We start from the raw sequence: 19,142 nt of genomic DNA, 5'->3' as shown, positions 1-19,142 counted from the left end.
TCTATGCAAAATTGTTTCACTTCTCTGTGGTTGTATTCTTCTAGCTTTTCCATCTGGAATTTTTCCGTTGTTCCGCTCTCTTTTGTTGTCATGGTGGTAGTGTGTCGTGGGGCGAGTGACCCTCTGTACGATTATGCGTAGGTTCGGATCGCGCCGCTGGCCACCAATGTTAGACGGGGACCCGGAGGGTCGGCCGAATACTGGGGGAGAGGCCTCCGATGAGGGCCGTCTCCGGCGATCGTACAGACAAGTCACTTCCCTCCCCACAGATAGACACCACACAAGGATGAGATCAACACGCTTTATATAGGGTTCTTGCGGCAAGGTTATCAGCGGTACAGGAGATTCAGGACTCGAGGGTCCTCTCAATTCTAGTCTCTGTAGGGAAAGGGGGTAGCGGGACAGTCTTGGTACCGGATCGGTACAGGGGGTGGCAGGAGGGAAGCTCACAATCCTCGAGCTTAGGAGTCTGCAAGGTCGGGCCGCGGCAGCGCCAGCCGGCTAGGAGGAAGGTCTACAACGAAGGGGCCGCGGCAGCGCCAGCAGGCCGAGGCGATGGTTCCAATGGCAGAGGGCCGTGGCAGCGCCAGCCGGCCGAGATGATGGTTCACGTGGCTGAGGGCCGCGGCAGCGCCAGCAGGCCAAGATGATGGTTTCACGAGGCAGAGGGCCGCGGCAGCGCCAGCAGGCCAAGATGATGGTTTCACGAGGCAGAGGGCCGCGGCAGCGCCAGCAGGCCAAGATGATGGTTTCACGAGGCAGAGGGCCGCGGCAGCGCCAGCAGGCCAAGATGATGGTTCACGTGGCTGAGGGCCGCGGCAGCGCCAGCCGGCCGAGATGATGGTTCACGTGGCTGAGGGCCGCGGCAGCGCCAACAGGCCAAGATGATGGTTCACGAGGCAGAGGGCCGCGGCAGCGCCAGCAGGCCAAGATGATGGTTCACGTGGCTGAGGGCCGCGGCAGCGCCAGCCGGCCGAGATGATGTTTCACGAGGCAGAGGGCCGCAGCAGCGCCAGCATGCCAAGGTGTAGGGTTCACAGGGCAGGGCTGCAGCAGCGCCAGCAGTCCGTCAAGGATGACTTCTTCTCGGTGTCTCTCGACTCCAGGATACAACTGCCTTCCTGGTCTGGAGCTGCCCCAGTTATAGGTCTTGTTCCCTTTGATGTCCGGACCCTCGCGCCTGGAGGTCGGGAGGTCCGGAATGAGGGAGTCCCGACACCCAGCAGGGGGGTGGAGCCAGCGCCCAGGGAGGCCGGGGGAGATCGACACCTGGCGGAGGAGAGCCGTTGACGCCTCCTTCTTTCATTGACCTGCCAAGTGGTCTCTTTACCTCCTGTGTGGAGGTTGGTGCCTCGATGTCGGGGCCTGGCCAGGCCCAGGGTTGGGGTCCATTCGAGGCCACGTGGCCTCGTGCTGTAGTGTCCAAAGATGGCTGCCGGGCCGGGGCCATGGTGCTGACGGGGACCAGGGCCAGCCGGTACGGGAGGGTTCAGGAGCTGGAGTCCCGTTGTGGACGGGTTGTGGGTTACCTCGGGGGTTGCCGGGGTGGCTCTTGCTGGGGATTCAGGGAGAGCTGGGGTCCGGGCCCTGTTGTGCGGAGTGGGGACGGCCCGGCTACGAGGCCTGTCCAACAATGACCCAAGCCCTCAGACTTGCGTGTGCGGCAAGGGTCACAGCGCCTCAGACTGGAGAACACATGAATGACCCAGCCCTCAGACTTGCGTGTGCGGCAAGGGTCACAGCGCCTCTGACTGGAGAACACATGAATGACCCAAGCCCTCAGACTTGCGTGTGCGGCAAGGGTCACAGCGCCTCAGACTGGAGAACACAAGAATGACCCAAGCCCTCAGACTTGCGTGTGCGGCAAGGGTCATAGCGCCTCAGACTGGAGAACACATGAATGACCCGAGCCCTCAGACTTGCGTGTGCGGCAAGGGTCACAGCGCCTCAGACTGGAGAACACATGAATGACCCAGCCCTCAGACTTGCGTGTGCGGCAAGGGTCACAGCGCCTCTGACTGGAGAACACATGAATGACCCAAGCCCTCAGACTTGCGTGTGCGGCAAGGGTCACAGCGCCTCAGACTGGAGAACACAAGAATGACCCAAGCCCTCAGACTTGCGTGTGCGGCAAGGGTCATAGCGCCTCAGACTGGAGAACACATGAATGACCCGAGCCCTCAGACTTGCGTGTGCGGTAAGGGTCACAGCGCCTCAGACTGGAGAACACATGAATGACCCAAGCCCTCAGACTTGCGTGTGCGGCAAGGGTCACAGCACCTCAGACTCGTGAACACATGAATGACTCGAGCCCTCAGACTTGCGTGTGCGACAAGGGTCACAGCGCCTCGGACTGGAGAACACATGAATGACCCGAGCCCTCAGACTTGCGTGTGCGGCAAGGGTCACAGCACCTCAGACTCGAGAACACATGAATGACTCGAGCCCTCAGACTTGCGTGTGCGACAAGGGTCACAGCGCCTCGGACTGGAGAACACATGAATGACCCGAGCCCTCAGACTGGCGTGTGCAGCAAGGGTCACAGCGCCTCAGACTGGAGAACACATGAATGACCCGAGCCCTCAGACTTGCGTGTGCGGCAAGGGTCACAGCGCCTCAGACTGGAGAACACATGAATGACCCAAGCCCTCAGACTTGCGTGTGCGGCAAGGGTCACAGCGCCTCAGACTGGAGAACACATGAATGACCCGAGTCCTCAGACTTGCGTGTGCAGCAAGGGTCACAGCGCCTCAGACTGGAGAACACATGAATGACCCGAGCCCTCAGACTTGCGTGTGCGGCAAGGGTCACAGCGCCTCAGACTGGAGAACACATGAATGACCCGAGCCCTCAGACTTGCGTGTGCGGCAAGGGTCACAGAGCCTCAGACTGGAGAACACATGAATGACTCGAGCCCTCAGACTTGCGTGTGCGGCAAGGGTCACAGAGCCTCAGACTGGAGAACACATGAATGACCCGAGCCCTCAGACTTGCGTGTGCGGCAAGGGTCACAGCGCCTCAGACTGGAGAACACATAAATGACCCGAGCCCTCAGACTTGCGTGTGCAGCAAGGTTCACAGCGCCTCAGACTGGAGACCACATGAATGACCCAAGCCGTCAGACTTGCGTGTGTGGCAAGGGTCACAGCGCTTCAGACTGGAGACCACATGAATGACCCGAGCCCTCAGACTTGCGTGTGCGGCAAGGGTGACAGCGCCTCAGACTGGAGAACACATGAATGACCCGAGCCCTCAGACTTGCGTGTGCGGCAAGGGTCACAGCGCCTCAGACTTGAGAACACATGAATGACCCGAGCCCTCAGACTTGCGTGTGCGGCAAGGGTCACAGCGCCTCAGACTGGAGAACACATGAATGACCCGAGCCCTCAGACTTGCGTGTGCGGCAAGGGTCACAGCGCCTCAGACTGGAGAACACATGAATGACCCGAGCCCTCAGACTTGCGTGTGCGGCAAGGGTCACAGCGCCTCAGACTGGAGAACACATGAATGACTGGAGCCCTCAGACTTGCGTGTGCAGCAAGGGTCACAGCGCCTCAGGCTGGAGAACACATGAATGACCCGAGCCCTCAGACTTGCGTGTGCGGCAAGGGTCACAGCGCCTCAGGCTGGAGAACACATGAATGACCCGAGCCCTCAGACTTGCGTGTGCGGCAAGGGTCACAGCGCCTCAGGCTGGAGAACACATGAATGACCCGAGACCTCAGACTTGCGTGTGCGGCAAGGGTCACAGCGCCTCAGGCTGGAGAACACATGAATGACCCGAGCCCTCAGACTTGCGTGTGCGGCAAGGGTCACAGCGCCTCAGACTGGAGAACACATGAATGACCCAAGCCCTCAGACTTGCGTGTGCGGCAAGGGTCACAGCGCCTCAGACTGGAGAACACATGAATGACTCGAGCCCTCAGACTTGCGTGTGCGGCAAGGGTCAGAGCGCCTCAGACTGGAGAACACATGAATGACCCGAGCCCTCAGACTTGCGTGTGCGGCAAGGGTCACAGCGCCTCAGCCTGGAGAAAACATGAATGACCCGAGCCCTCAGACTTGCATGTGCGGCAAGGGTCACAGCGCCTCAGACTGGAGAACACATGAATGACCCGAGCCCTCAGACTTGCGAGTGCGGTGTGGTATATAAATAAATAATACCGGATCTATTTTTTGTCTAGGCATAGCAATAACAGATAGCTCAATAAATAAGAGTCAAGATTCGAGGTAGTAGGAGTTTGCAGGTTTATTACAGCATAAAGGACAGGAACAGGACAACCTGCACAGGAATAGGATGGCAGAGCCCGGCAGCTGCCGGGGCTGGATCTGGGATGAGCGCGCTAACATTTAATAACAATACACGATCATATATACTAAAACAGTTGCATTACAATACATACGATAGGCGGAACAGTGGGTGTGGTCAATAGCAGTCGCGAAAGATAAGGGTGAAAGTAGGTGTAACAGAGGCGTATACATAGACATGTGATGCAAACGTAACAGAATATGTCATAAATGGGGTGGAGACATGGAGACATGGAGGGGGCTACCTAAGGAGCCGGGACCTCTGACCTAATGGTGCGCGCAAACTGGCAATGACGTGTTACTAGGAGAAGCTGGGGGCTATGAACTCTGTGCTAGGAGCAGAGACTGAAGTCTGGAGAGTCAGGGCGACATTTACCTAAGCAGTATCTAGTATCTGATGTTTAGAGAACATGTTGATAGAATCCAAAAGTTATCGGGGTAAAGGCTAGCAGACTCTAAGACTGGAGCATGCATTATTCTACATGTAGTGCGTGATGAAGAATATTGAATGACCATTAATACAGTATTTCTCTTACATGGAGACATAAAGGCTAGACAATGACAGAAACTATTGATGCAGTTCAGTAGCTTTAGGAATGCAGAGAAGGAGGACTGAACTGATAACTGGAATCATAACATACTCTTGGCAGACTCAGAGGCAGAGCCAGGCTGAACCGGGCACTGCAAGGCAGGAAGTAAGTGAAGGGTCAGGAACACAGGTGGGGGCTGTATCGCTCCTCAGCGAGGGCTCAGGAGACAGGAGCCGAATCGGGTGTCCAGGCCCTTTTGAGGCCTAGGAACGGGGACGTTACAATGAAATAACGTGCACACTGAGAAACGTGGCAACGTAACTTTACATAGGCCTGATATTCGTAGTATTCACGAGAACTGGAAACTGGCATACTAGAGATGGACACAACTATAATTGCGTCTTTAATCGAACATGGGGAATACATATGCATATTAATCATGCACACATAACATATGATGGAGGACGCGTAGGGACACAGAACATGGCAAAATTTACTTTTCCACATTCCCTCCTTGTCACTACGTTTCCATCAGGAAACATCAATATTCATGATACCATCTATCATTTCATACAGTATCATTTGCTCGTCTCGAATTTTCTGGGAACGGGATCTAGAACGGGACTTGGGACTAGGAATACAAGAGGTAGCACAAATGCCGCAGATCGCAGGGCCACATTGTATACAGAGGCAGCAGCTGAATATGATCGCTACTGCAATACCTAGAAAGGACAAGACTTTCCATCCCCAGGCGGAAATTATATTCCAGAACCAACCGGACCATGTCCAGGTGCCTGGATCTTGGTGTAACAGATGGGCAATTTTATGGAGTCTGGTTATAGCTGAATAAACAGACGGCGTGTTATTTGGAATGAAAATGCAGCAACTAGATCCGATGACTCTACAGGCCCCGCCCCTATCGGCCAGTATGACGTCAAGGACGAGACGATTCTGTAAAACGACAAATCTCATAGCAGATTGCTCTTCAGTCAAGTTACCTAGGGCAGAGGCAGTCTCATTAACTACTGCTTCAAGGGTTCTGGTTAACCTACGAATTAGCTTACTATTCTGGATAGGTCCTATAAAGAAGAAGAAACCTCTATTGAAATCTGTATACTGTTCTAGAGCAGTTTCAGTATAATCGACAATGAGGGACTCCCTTCTATGTCTAATGTGTACTAGATGTGTGTTTCTGTGATAATCAGATGGAGCTAGGAAAACAGGTGGCAGTAGGAAGGCAATGTAACAGGTTCCCTCCCAATCGAGGGGCAGACGAACATATGCGGTCTGACCACAAATAAAATAAGAATGACGTGAAGCTTTGAAAATAGATTTCCTACTGTCACTATACTTGACAATAGTAGTACAATCACTATGTCCTACATGTACAGAACCATAATTTCTAACACATAATTCGCCTTTGACTGGTAGTACTGAAATAGCAGGTAAGTCTGGAGTAGAATCAGACTGAACATTCAGGACCATGAAATTCGAAGAATAATTACCTAAATTGTAGACTTCATTTTCTAGATCTAACCCTGTTCTGTGGGGAGGACCTTGCTTGTCTGGAAAACATGTACTGTTAAGAAAAGACATATCTGTTGAGGATGACGTCAACGTGGACCATGCTCCACACGAACCATTATGTGAAAATGGATAAGGAAAGAGTGGCAAAACTCCCTTCGGTGTCTGGAAAGGGGGAAGTCGACCACATATCCAACAATTAGTGGCATTGCTGGTCTGGTGTGAATAATGTAACATGCGGATAAAAGAATTGTTACGCATAGCGAGGCGGTAAGAGAGTTCATGAGGAGGCAGATCACTAAACGTGTGCTCTACTGTAGCATTAGAGGACTTATTTACATGAGAAACTGGAAAATACAGGTAAAATGCATAACTGGTGCAGGAAATCATAATGCTGAGAAACAATATGAAACTTAGAAAAACGATACATCGGATTGAGTTTTGACTAACTCTCTCACTATGGGGGTCTATTTTATACATGTCAGAAACCGGTCTAACCGTTTCACCTAGGGGAGGACTTAGACAATCAAACTGGCTGACTTATTTTACTAGACCTTAGTTTTAATTTATACTCCTGTTGCGGAGTTTTCTCTAACAGGGAGGGTTCAGTAGTATTGTCTTTTGCGGGACAGTCCTTAAGAATAGTACTTTGGCAATTTTTAGAATCCTCGGAAATGTTCTTTGAGACAGGTTTCAGTCCATAAAATCTTTTGATGTGTGAAAGATGCACCCAGCCTTTCCGTCCCTCCAACTTCACGGCTGTACGGGTGGCGAGGAGGACCTGTCGGGGCTCCTTCCAGCGAGGTTCCAGCGGACTTGAACGATCGAAATTTCGCACTAGGACCATGGATCCGGGAACGATTTCATGCGGTGCCACCTCGGTATTGTCTGGAAACGCGGCAGCAACCTGTGAACGACAAGAGTTGAGGGCAGACATCAAGGAAGCTAGGTAATCTGTCAGCATATCACTTGAAACATCGGTAATACTTCGGGGTCTAGGAGTACCCCACATGTTAGGGGGGCGGCCGAAAACGACCTCGTACGGGGACAGACCTGATCTGGAATGTGCGACCATGCGCATGTAAAACAGAGCAACTGGCAGAGCTACTAGCCAGTCCACACCTTTCTCTTGACAAACTTTTGCAATGCGGATTTTCAAAGTCTGGTTATGTCTCTCTACGAGACCGGCTGCTTCAGGATGGCGTACACAATGGAACTTCCACTGGTACCCTAACAGAAGGGAAACGTGCTTCATGAGTTCAGATGAGAATGGCTGGCCGTTGTCAGAATATACGACTCTAGGGAGTCCGTAACGGGGGAAGAACTCACGAACCAACTGCTTGGCAGTGGTCGCGGCTGTGTAATCTGGAACTGGATATGCCTCCGTCCACCTGGACAAAGCGCATACAACTACGAGGACATACTTGAAACCTCGACATCGCTCCATTTGAATGTAATCCATCTGGAGGACTTCAAAAGGGTGGTCAGGGGGCTGGAATCCACCTTGTTCCACCGGGACACTTTTACCTGGATTGAACTGACAACATATCATACAGGTACGGACTTTCTGCTTGGCTGCAGCTCGTAAATGCTTGTTGAACCAAATATTCTGGATACTATCTAACATAGCTTTTTCTCCTAAATGTGCTGGACTATGTGCGGTATTAATAATGACTTGAACCATAGAGTCGGGGAGAAACCATGTGGCTTTACCCTTCGTTACCCATCCCTGATCTGTCTGGACCCCTCCTTGTTCGGACCATTTCTTGATTTCTTCGGGGGTAGCATGCAACTGGATGTCTATGACATCTTGAGTAGGGTCTTTAACTGTCATACATGTAGTCGGATCTGGAGTGTGTGTCTGTGTCGGGTTAACTGAAATGTCTGGAGTCTGTGCTGTAAGCTTGGCTGTGCGATCTGCTAGATCGTTACCCTGAGAAACAGTGTCAGTAACTTTCGTATGTGCTTTGCACTTCATGATAGCAATAAATGTCGGTAAATGTATGGCATCTAACAGAGCTTGAATAAGGAGACCATGCTGAATCTTGGTTCCATGAGAAGTCATGAAACCTCTCTCCTGCCAGAGCACTCCAAAGTCGTGTACGACTCCAAATGCGTAACGTGAATCTGTGTAAACATTAACCTTCAGGTTCTTAGCGTGTATGCAGGCTTGTGTCAGAGCAACTAGCTCTGCTGCTTGAGCAGACAGGGTGTCAATACGGTGTGTCTCTATAACTTCGGTGTCAGTAGTCACTGCATACGCGGCGACTAATTCTCCTGTACTAGTTCTCATGCATGAACCATCCACATAAAGTGTCAGGTCGGGATCTGGTAATGGAATATCTGTCAGATCTTGTCTTGGCTTAGTCATAATGTTGACTACTTCCACACAGTCGTGTGTGGCAGAATTCGAAGTAACTGACGGTAACAGTGTGGCGGGATTTAGAACGTTGCAGCGTCTGATCTCTATGTGTGGCTGGAACAGTGTCAATTCATAACCTGTTAAACGTGCAATTGTCAAGTGCTGAGTTTGTGTTCGGTTTAAAAGAACTTCCACGGAGTGTGGAACTTGTACTGTCAGGGAGTGTCCTAACACTATGGAATCACTTTGTCTGATAGCTAGTGCTGTGGCTGCAACTGACTTGAGGCACGCAGGCAGAGCCTGGGCTACAGGATCTAATGTGCTCGAGAAATAAGCACAGGGCTTGTATTGTCCTGCTTGGTCTTGTGTGAGGACAGATAATGCTGTACCTTCGCGTTCTGTAACGAAAAGTGTAAAAGGTTTACTATAGTTCGGTGTAGCTAGAACTGGAGCTTGACATAAAGCTTTCTTTAACTCATTGAAACTAAGTGTATGTTCAGATGTCCAAGGGAGGACAGTCGATACGGCTGCCTCCTGTGTCGTTAACTGTATCAGTGGTTTAGCTAGAAATGCATACTGAGGAATCCATTGTCTGCAATAAGAAGTAAGGCCAATAAAAGCACGTACCTCCTTCTGGGTCCTGGGCTGAGGAAGACTCGCTATTAACTGGATACGGTCTGGTGTCAACTGCCTACCCCTCTTGGACAGCAAGTGGCCTAAATAGATCACTTGCTGGACACAGAATTGAAGCTTCGAAGGGGACACCTTGTGCCCCATCTCGGCAAGGAAATACAAGACTGTAAGGGATGCTCGCTCGCAAGCACGTTCAGAACGGGCTGTGATCAGTAGGTCATCAACATATTGGAGCAGGGCAGTGTCAGTTGGCATGTGAATGTTGTCTAGTTGTCTCTTGAGTGCTTGACTATAAATACTAGGACTTTCTGTGAAACCTTGAGGAGCGCGTGTGAACATATAGCTCCTTCCATTTAAACAAAATCCGAAAAGAAACTGGCTGTCTGGATGAATGGGGACACTGAAAAACGCATTCTTGAGGTCTATGACTGTAAAAAATGATGCTTCTGAATCAATAGCTGTCAATAGGGAAGAAATGTCTGGGACAACTGGGTACTGGGGAATAATACATTTATTGAGTTCTCGAAGGTCAATCACTAATCGATATACTGGAGGTGCATTTGGATCAGTACGTTTCATAACAGGAATGATCGGAGAATTGCATACATTGAATTCAGTTTCTACAATTACTCCTTGAGCCATGAGCTCGTCAATAATTTTGGATAAGGCTGCTACAGCCTCAGGTGGCAATCTGTACTGTCTGATTCGTGGCAGGACTACACCTGGCTTGAGAGTCACACGATGGGGTGTGATTTGCATAAAACCAACATCAGTTGGACCTTGCGCCCATAGATGCTGCGGAACATTAGACAATCTGGGATCAAAATCTCGTAATACATAGTGACCCTTGAAGTCGCGTAGGAACAATCGTATCCCCTCTGGGGAACAGCATATAACTGCACCTAACTCTTTCAGTGTCTTAATGCCTAATAGGTTTTCTGGACATGACTTAGTAAGTAACAGATCAGTAGTGCGGGACAATGGACCTACTTCTAGAGTAACTGGCTTAGATATTTCATTTACAATAGGTTTTCCTGAAAATCCAAGGGAAACATTTCTAGAGCCTGAGAGCGGAGCCCCTGGAACTTCGGCATGACTTATAGTGGTCCTACTTGCCCCTGTATCAATCAGAAACTTTCTGTCTTTCCCTAGTACTTGACTGTGAACATAGGGACCCTCCTGATCTACAGGTATCTCGATGAGAGGCAAACCTACCTCCCTCTCTAGGCTGTTTCATGAATATGGCTGATACTCTGGATACTCGGACTGTGCATACTGGTACATCTGCTGTGTAACATGTTGTGTTGCAGCAATAGGCTGCGGTACTGTAACTGTCTGTTGTGCATTCTGTGACTGAGGAGTCTGTGCAACTTGCTCTTGTCTAGGCGGACGTGGTCTTTCTTTAGTCTTACCGGTAGCTATGTTGTGTTTCAGAACTGCACACTCGTTTATAAAATGACCTGGCTGTTTACAATAATTGCAGTTTCCTTTAACGGGAGCTGCAGGATGACTGGCTTGATTCGGACCCCTCTTCTGACTGTCTTGAGGAACAGATTGTGCAACTAGTACTTTCATTTTCGTGTCTTTCATACGTTTTCTCTCGTGGTCTTGCTCTTCTCTGATTCTATTCTGGTGGTATTGAAGCATCTGGAGCATTTGGGACGGGGTATTAGCTTGCCAGGTACTTTCGACTTTCAAAACTCGGTTTTTAATTTGTGGACTTGAATTCTCGACTAATTTAGTAACAAAAAGATGAGGGTATGATTCACTACTTGTCTTGAGGCCACTGTTGATGCTAAAACATTTCTCAAATCTAGAATAAAAATCACTAATATCTTCGTCTTGTTTCTGTTTACAGGCTGAGATTGCATCCCAGTCTTCTTTTCTAGTTGTCAATAATCTTTGGCAAAACTTGTATTAACAATTCTGGTAATTCTTTACATTTATCTCCAAGACCGGTACCTGGTACTCGTGCCTTGTCTTCAGCTTCTAGAACTGTCCAATCGATCTTTTTCTCTCCCACCTCCCATTCTTTTTCTTTGAGTTTCTCATATACCCCTGCGGGCAACAAGACTTTTAGCATTTTAATAACGTCCGGATACGTATATTCTCCCATACGGAGCATGTCTTTTAATTCTCGGTGGAACCCTGCTGGATCTTTATCATGACAGGGAATTAACTTCTTCATCTCTAAGAGTTCCATCTTTGTAATCGGGGTGTAAACAAACACTCGTTGCATTTCACCACCCTCTGTCTTAACTGGATGCACTTCCCGTAACGGATTCTGTCTGTCTATGTAAAAGGGTTTACTTTCTGGGGGTGAGACATGAACAAAATGCGGGTTCAAGAACGTTCTATATTTGTGGCGCTGTTCTAGAATGACGCTAATTAAATCGGTACCTAAACCTTTCCATTTATACTGGAGTAACTCGTTCAGGACATCATGTAACGGACCTGGATCAGAATGTTGACCCTCGTACAATGTAATGAGGTGCTGAATCATATACATACCCGCCAGTCGCTGCTCGGCTGGGGGCATTTTCAGAAACATTTGTGCCACTATTTCGTCTGGAAAAGTGGTAGAATCAGTAATCCATCGGACTGCTGATCGGACTAGTTCTTGTTCATGCATAGTACTTAACTCGCTATAACCGATTCGTGATTTTAGAATATGGTCGGTAGCTTGAAATACTTGTTCTAGTGAACCTTGTTCTGGTGCGGGATGATGGAAAGTTAGCTTGTGTTCTAGGCGTAAATGGCGATCTGGAAATCTAGATTTTCCTACATACGCTATTCTGTCGGGATTCTCGTCCTCTACCTCTTCAGTATCAGAGTTACTTTCTTTCTCGCTTACTCGTGCTTCTTTGCGTCGTTCGTGTATCCTTAGTATTTCTTTACGAATCTTCTTGTACATACTCTCTATACAACTGATGGTCTTATGCTTACCCTCGGCTATATTATCACTCCACCTTGTCAGGACTTTCATCTCGGCTCGATCTTTGGTCGGATAATCTTGTTCTCGTATTAAACAATTAATCAGAAACTTTAATAGCATGAGCTGGACTTCAACTTTTCTTTGGCACATGACGTCACTGATACTTTCTGGATCATTCCCTGTACGGATGAAACGATATATTCTGTCTAGATCTTCTTTCATATCTGGTAGGGTGACTAGATACTCGGTCACCTTTCTCACGCGTAATGAATATAAAACCATATTATCCTCGCCTGGGACTGGATCATAGCCACATTCGGTAAGGGCTTTTCTTATTTCTGCAACAGACTGATATCTGGGCGTACGCTGTGACGCTTGTGCATGTAATTCGGCTATCGTTAAACGCTTGTGTGGCGGCGGGGTTCCTGGAGGACCTCCTCCTGCGGCCCCTAAACTAGAATCATCGACTGATGTTCTTCGTACTGGCAGAGTGGGAAATGGAAATGCAGGCTGGACTTGTATGGCGGGCTGGACCGGGGGTACCGTAACAGGTACTCCGGTGTCTGGAGGAACGGGAAGTGCCTGATTTACAGGGACTGGCGGAGCAGGAACAGGATTTGCATATTCTGGGACTGTGTCGTCCAAATAGGACGAAATGAAAATATCAGCTGCGGTTGGTTTGTGACGTAGCTTGGTCGGAACTAGTGGTGGCGGGAAATTACTGGATGCCTCTGGGGTCGCTTTTGGCAAGCCCTCGGCAAGAAGAGGATACATACCCTTAATGAGGGCATGCCTCTGCCTGTCTGACTGTTCAGTTCTGACTCGTTCACCTATCTCGATTAATTCTTTTTCCTGGGCTCGCTCTAAGGATTCTCTACTTAATTCAGACTTTCTGATTTCCTTTTCGGTTCTTTTATGAGATTCTTTGCGCCATAACTCGATGGCATCTTTCTGTGACTGTCTGGCTTTCTTTTTCCATAATACCTCTTCTACTCTCATGATGCACTCGGCATCCCACGTACCTGATACGGGCCATCTATACTTTTCCTCCAACTCTTTAGTATACTCCACCCATAAATCTAGATACAATATGGCGCTTATGCCATGCTTCTGATACATGAAATGACCTGGACTGTCCCTAGGCGGAACAGGAACTGCTGCTTCTAGCAGACCTTTTCTGGTTTTTAACTGACGCAGTTTTGAAAAGAGCGGCATGACTGAACTATAATCTGGGCACAACACAATACACAATAAACACGATAATTACTTCACACTCATACCACGACATTAAAATACATGAAGAACATTTTTGAATAATAGCTCGAACAGAATACCACCTGGAATACGGAAAACAGAATACATAAATTTTCTCGAGAACAGAACTGACTAGAACAGAAACTAGATGCACTGCTGAAACAGTACGGAACTTACCGGTCTCATACAGAGACACGTCAGGACCCGTATCCACCGAAGTGGATACTTCGTTTGGGATATGTGTACCACCAAAACCCCACGGACCAGAGTCAATTAGATTGACCCTGTCTAGATACTACCCCAGCAACGGTACTCACCGGGCAGCAAGAACGGAAGGCCTCGGACTGGACTGGACTGCTTCGACGCCGGACGGACGAACTTCGGACTTCTGTTACAGGTGGGCCTCCGGATACCTCCGATCTTGGACTCTCGGCTTGGGCTCTGGTCGGGACTCGCCGCGTTCCTCCACCGCCTCGTCTGGATGCTGGACCGCCACCTCCGTCTCCTCCGTGGGCCTGAGGGATACTTGAAGCAGAAATATCTGCACGTGCACGGTATGGTTCCGTCACGGCTGCAGAGGGTCAGGGGGCACGCGTGGCTTCACCGGCGCGTGGGGAAAGGGCAAGTCCCTATTCGGGCGCCATTATGTGGTATATAAATAAATAATACCGGATCTATTTTTTGTCTAGGCATAGCAATAACAGATAGCTCAATAAATAAGAGTCAAGATTCGAGGTAGTAGGAGTTTGCAGGTTTATTACAGCATAAAGGACAGGAACAGGACAACCTGCACAGGAATAGGATGGCAGAGCCCGGCAGCTGCCGGGGCTGGATCTGGGATGAGCGCGCTAACATTTAATAACAATACACGATCATATATACTAAAACAGTTGCATTACAATACATACGATAGGCGGAACAGTGGGTGTGGTCAATAGCAGTCGCGAAAGATAAGGGTGAAAGTAGGTGTAACAGAGGCGTATACATAGACATGTGATGCAAACGTAACAGAATATGTCATAAATGGGGTGGAGACATGGAGACATGGAGGGGGCTACCTAAGGAGCCGGGACCTCTGACCTAATGGTGCGCGCAAACTGGCAATGACGTGTTACTAGGAGAAGCTGGGGGCTATGAACTCTGTGCTAGGAGCAGAGACTGAAGTCTGGAGAGTCAGGGCGACATTTACCTAAGCAGTATCTAGTATCTGATGTTTAGAGAACATGTTGATAGAATCCAAAAGTTATCGGGGTAAAGGCTAGCAGACTCTAAGACTGGAGCATGCATTATTCTACATGTAGTGCGTGATGAAGAATATTGAATGACCATTAATACAGTATTTCTCTTACATGGAGACATAAAGGCTAGACAATGACAGAAACTATTGATGCAGTTCAGTAGCTTTAGGAATGCAGAGAAGGAGGACTGAACTGATAACTGGAATCATAACATACTCTTGGCAGACTCAGAGGCAGAGCCAGGCTCAACCGGGCACTGCAAGGCAGGAAGTAAGTGAAGGGTCAGGAACACAGGTGGGGGCTGTATCGCTCCTCAGCGAGGGCTCAGGAGACAGGAGCCGAATCGGGTGTCCAGGCCCTTTTGAGGCCTAGGAACGGGGACTTTACAATGAAATAACGTGCACACTGAGAAACGTGGCAACGTAACTTTACATAGGCCTGATATTCGTAGTATTCACGAGAACTGGAAACTGGCATACTAGAGATGGACACAACTATAATTGCGTCTTTAATCGAACATGGGGAATACATATGCATATTAATCATGCACACATAACATATGATGGAGGACGCGTAGGGACACAGAACATGGCAAAATTTACTTTTCCAAAGCGGCAAGGGTCACAGCGCCTCGGACTGGAGAACACACGAATGACCCGAGCCCTCAGACTTGCGTATGCGGCAAGGGTCACAGCGCCTCCGACTGGAGAACACATGAATGACCCGAGCCCTCAGACTTGCGTTTGCGGCAAGGGTCACAGCGCCTCAGACTGGAGAACACACGAATGACCCGAGCTCTCAGACTTGCGTGTGCGGCAAGGGTCACAGCGCCTCAGACTGGAGAATACATGAATGACCCGAGCCCTCAGACTTGCGTGTGCGGCAAGGGTCACAGCGCCTCAGACTGGAGAACACATGAATGACCCGAGCCCTCAGACTTGCGTTTGCGGCAAGGGTCACAGAGCCTCTTACTGGAGAACACATGAATGACTCGAGCCCTCAGACTTGCGTGTGCGGCAAGGGTCACAGAGCCTCAGACTGGAGAACACATGAATGACCCGAGCCCTCAGACTTGCGTGTGCGGCAAGGGTCACAGCGCCTCAGACTGGAGGACACATAAATGACCCGAGCCCTCAGACTTGCGTGTGCAGCAAGGTTCACAGCGCTTCAGACTGGAGACCACATGAATGACCCAAGCCGTCAGACTTGCGTGTGTGGCAAGGGTCACAGCGCTTCAGACTGGAGACCACATGAATGACCCGAGCCCTCAGACTTGCGTGTGCGGCAAGGGTGACAGCGCCTCAGACTGGAGAACACATGAATGACCCGAGCCCTCAGACTTGCGTGTGCGGCAAGGGTCACAGCGCCTCAGACTGGAGAACACATGAATGACCCGAGCCCTCAGACTTGCGTGTGCGGCAAGGGTCACAGCGCCTCAGACTGGAGAACACATGAATGACCCGAGCCCTCAGACTTGCGTGTGCGGCAAGGGTCACAGCGCCTCAGACTGGAGAACAAATGAATGACTGGAGCCCTCAGACTTGCGTGTGCAGCAAGGGTCACAGCGCCTCAGGCTGGAGAACACATGAATGACCCGAGCCCTCAGACTTGCGTGTGCGGCAAGGGTCACAGCGCCTCAGGCTGGAGAACACATGAATCACCCGAGCCCTCAGACTTGCGTGTGCGGCAAGGGTCACAGCGCATCAGGCTGGAGAACACATGAATGACCCGAGACTTCAGACTTGCGTGTGCGGCAAGGGTCACAGTGCCTCAGACTTGAGAACACATGAATGACCCGAGCCCTCAGACTTGCGTGTGCGGCAAGGGTCACAGCGCCTCAGACTGGAGAACACATGAATGACCCAAGCACTCAGACTTGCGTGTGCGGCAAGGGTCACAGCGCCTCAGACTGGAGAACACATGAATGACTCGAGCCCTCAGACTTGCGTGTGCGGCAAGGGTCACAGCGCCTCAGACTGGAGAAAACATGAATGACCCGAGCCCTCAGACTTGCGTGTGCGGCAAGGGTCACAGCGCCTCACCCTGGAGAACACATGAATGACCCGAGCCCTCAGACTTGCGTTTGCGGCAAGGGTCACAGCGCCTCAGACTGGAGAACACACGAATGACCCGAGCTCTCAGACTTGCGTGTGCGGCAAGGGTCACAGCGCCTCAGACTGGAGAATACATGAATGACCCGAGCCCTCAGACTTGCGTGTGCGGCAAGGGTCACAGTGCCTCAGGCTGGAGAACACATGAATGACCCGAGCCCTCAGACTTGCGTGTGCGGCAAGGGTCACAGCGCCTCAGACTGGAGAACACATGAATGACTCGAGCCCTCAGACTTGCGTGTGCGGCAAGGGTCACAGCGCCTCAGACTGGAGAACACATGAATGACCCAAGCCCTCAGACTTGCGTGTGCGGCAAGGGTCACAGCGCCTCAGACTGGAGAACACATGAATGACCCGAGTCCTCAGACTTGCGTGTGCAGCAAGGGTCACAGCGCCTCAGACTGGAGAACACATGAATGACCCGAGCCCTCAGACTTGCTTGTGCGGCAAGGGTCACAGCGCCTCAGACTGGAGAACACATGAATGACCCGAGCCCTCAGACTTGCATGTGCGGCAAGGGTCACAGAGCCTCAGACTGGAGAACACATGAATGACTCGAGCCCTCAGACTTGCGTGTGCGGCAAGGGTCACAGAGCCTCAGACTGGAGAACACATGAATGACCCGAGCCCTCAGACTTGCGTGTGCGGCAAGGGTCACAGCGCCTCAGACTGGAGAACACATAAATGACCCGAGCCCTCAGACTTGCGTTTGCAGCAAGGTTCACAGCGCCTCAGACTGGAGACCACATGAATGACCCAAGCCGTCAGACTTGCGTGTGTGGCAAGGGTCACAGCACTTCAGACTGGAGACCACATGAATGACCCGAGCCCTCAGACTTGCGTGTGCGGCAAGGGTGACAGCGCCTCAGACTGGAGAACACATGAATGACCCGAGCCCTCAGACTTGCGTGTGCGGCAAGGGTCACAGCGCCTCAGACTTGAGAACACATGAATGACCCGAGCCCTCAGACTTGCGTGTGCGGCAAGGGTCACAGCGCCTCAGACTGGAGAACACATGAATGACCCGAGCCCTCAGACTTGCGTGTGCGGCAAGGGTCACAGCGCCTCAGACTGGAGAACACATGAATGACCCGAGCCCTCAGACTTGCGTGTGCGGCAAGGGTCACAGCGCCTCAGACTGGAGAACACATGAATGACTGGAGCCCTCAGACTTGCGTGTGCAGCAAGGGTCACAGCGCCTCAGGCTGGAGAACACATGAATGACCCGAGCCCTCAGACTTGCGTGTGCGGCAAGGGTCACAGCGCCTCAGGCTGGAGAACACATGAATGACCCGAGCCCTCAGACTTGCGTGTGCGGCAAGGGTCACAGCGCCTCAGGCTGGAGAACACATGAATGACCCGAGACCTCAGACTTGCGTGTGCGGCAAGGGTCACAGCGCCTCAGGCTGGAGAACACATGAATGACCCGAGCCCTCAGACTTGCGTGTGCGGCAAGGGTCACAGCGCCTCAGACTGGAGAACACATGAATGACCCAAGCCCTCAGACTTGCGTGTGCGGCAAGGGTCACAGCGCCTCAGACTGGAGAACACATGAATGACCCGAGCCCTCAGACTTGCGTGTGCGGCAAGGGTCACAGTGCCTCAGACTGGAGAACACATGAATGACCCGAGCCCTCAGACTTGCGTGTGCGGCAAGTGTCACAGAGCCTCAGACTGGAGAACACATGAATGACCCGAGCCCTCAGACTTGCGTGTGCAGCAAGGTTCACAGCGCCTCAGACTGGAGACCACATGAATGACCCAAGCCGTCAGACTTGCGTGTGTGGCAAGGGTCACAGCGCTTCAGACTGGAGACCACATGAATGACCCGAGCCCTCAGACTTGCGTGTGCGGCAAGGGTGACAGCGCCTCAGACTGGAGAACACATGAATTACCCGAGCCCTCAGACTTGCGTGTGCGGCAAGGGTCACAGCGCCTCAGACTTGAGAACACATGAATGACCCGAGCCCTCAGACTTGCGTGTGCGGCAAGGGTCACAGCGCCTCAGACTGGAGAACACATGAATGACCCGAGCCCTCAGACTTGCGTGTGCGGCAAGGGTCACAGCGCCTCAGACTGGAGAACACATGAATGACCCGAGCCCTCAGACTTGCGTGTGCGGCAAGGGTCACAGCGCCTCAGACTGGAGAACACATGAATGACTGGAGCCCTCAGACTTGCGTGTGCAGCAAGGGTCACAGCGCCTCAGGCTGGAGAACACATGAATGACCCGAGCCCTCAGACTTG

Source organism: Lissotriton helveticus, chromosome 7 (genome assembly GCF_964261635.1).
Source record: "Lissotriton helveticus chromosome 7, aLisHel1.1, whole genome shotgun sequence".
NCBI classification, from domain to species: Eukaryota; Metazoa; Chordata; class Amphibia; order Caudata; family Salamandridae; genus Lissotriton; species Lissotriton helveticus.
The sequence above is the reverse complement of the archived record's forward strand: the minus strand, read 5'-3'. Positions refer to the sequence as shown.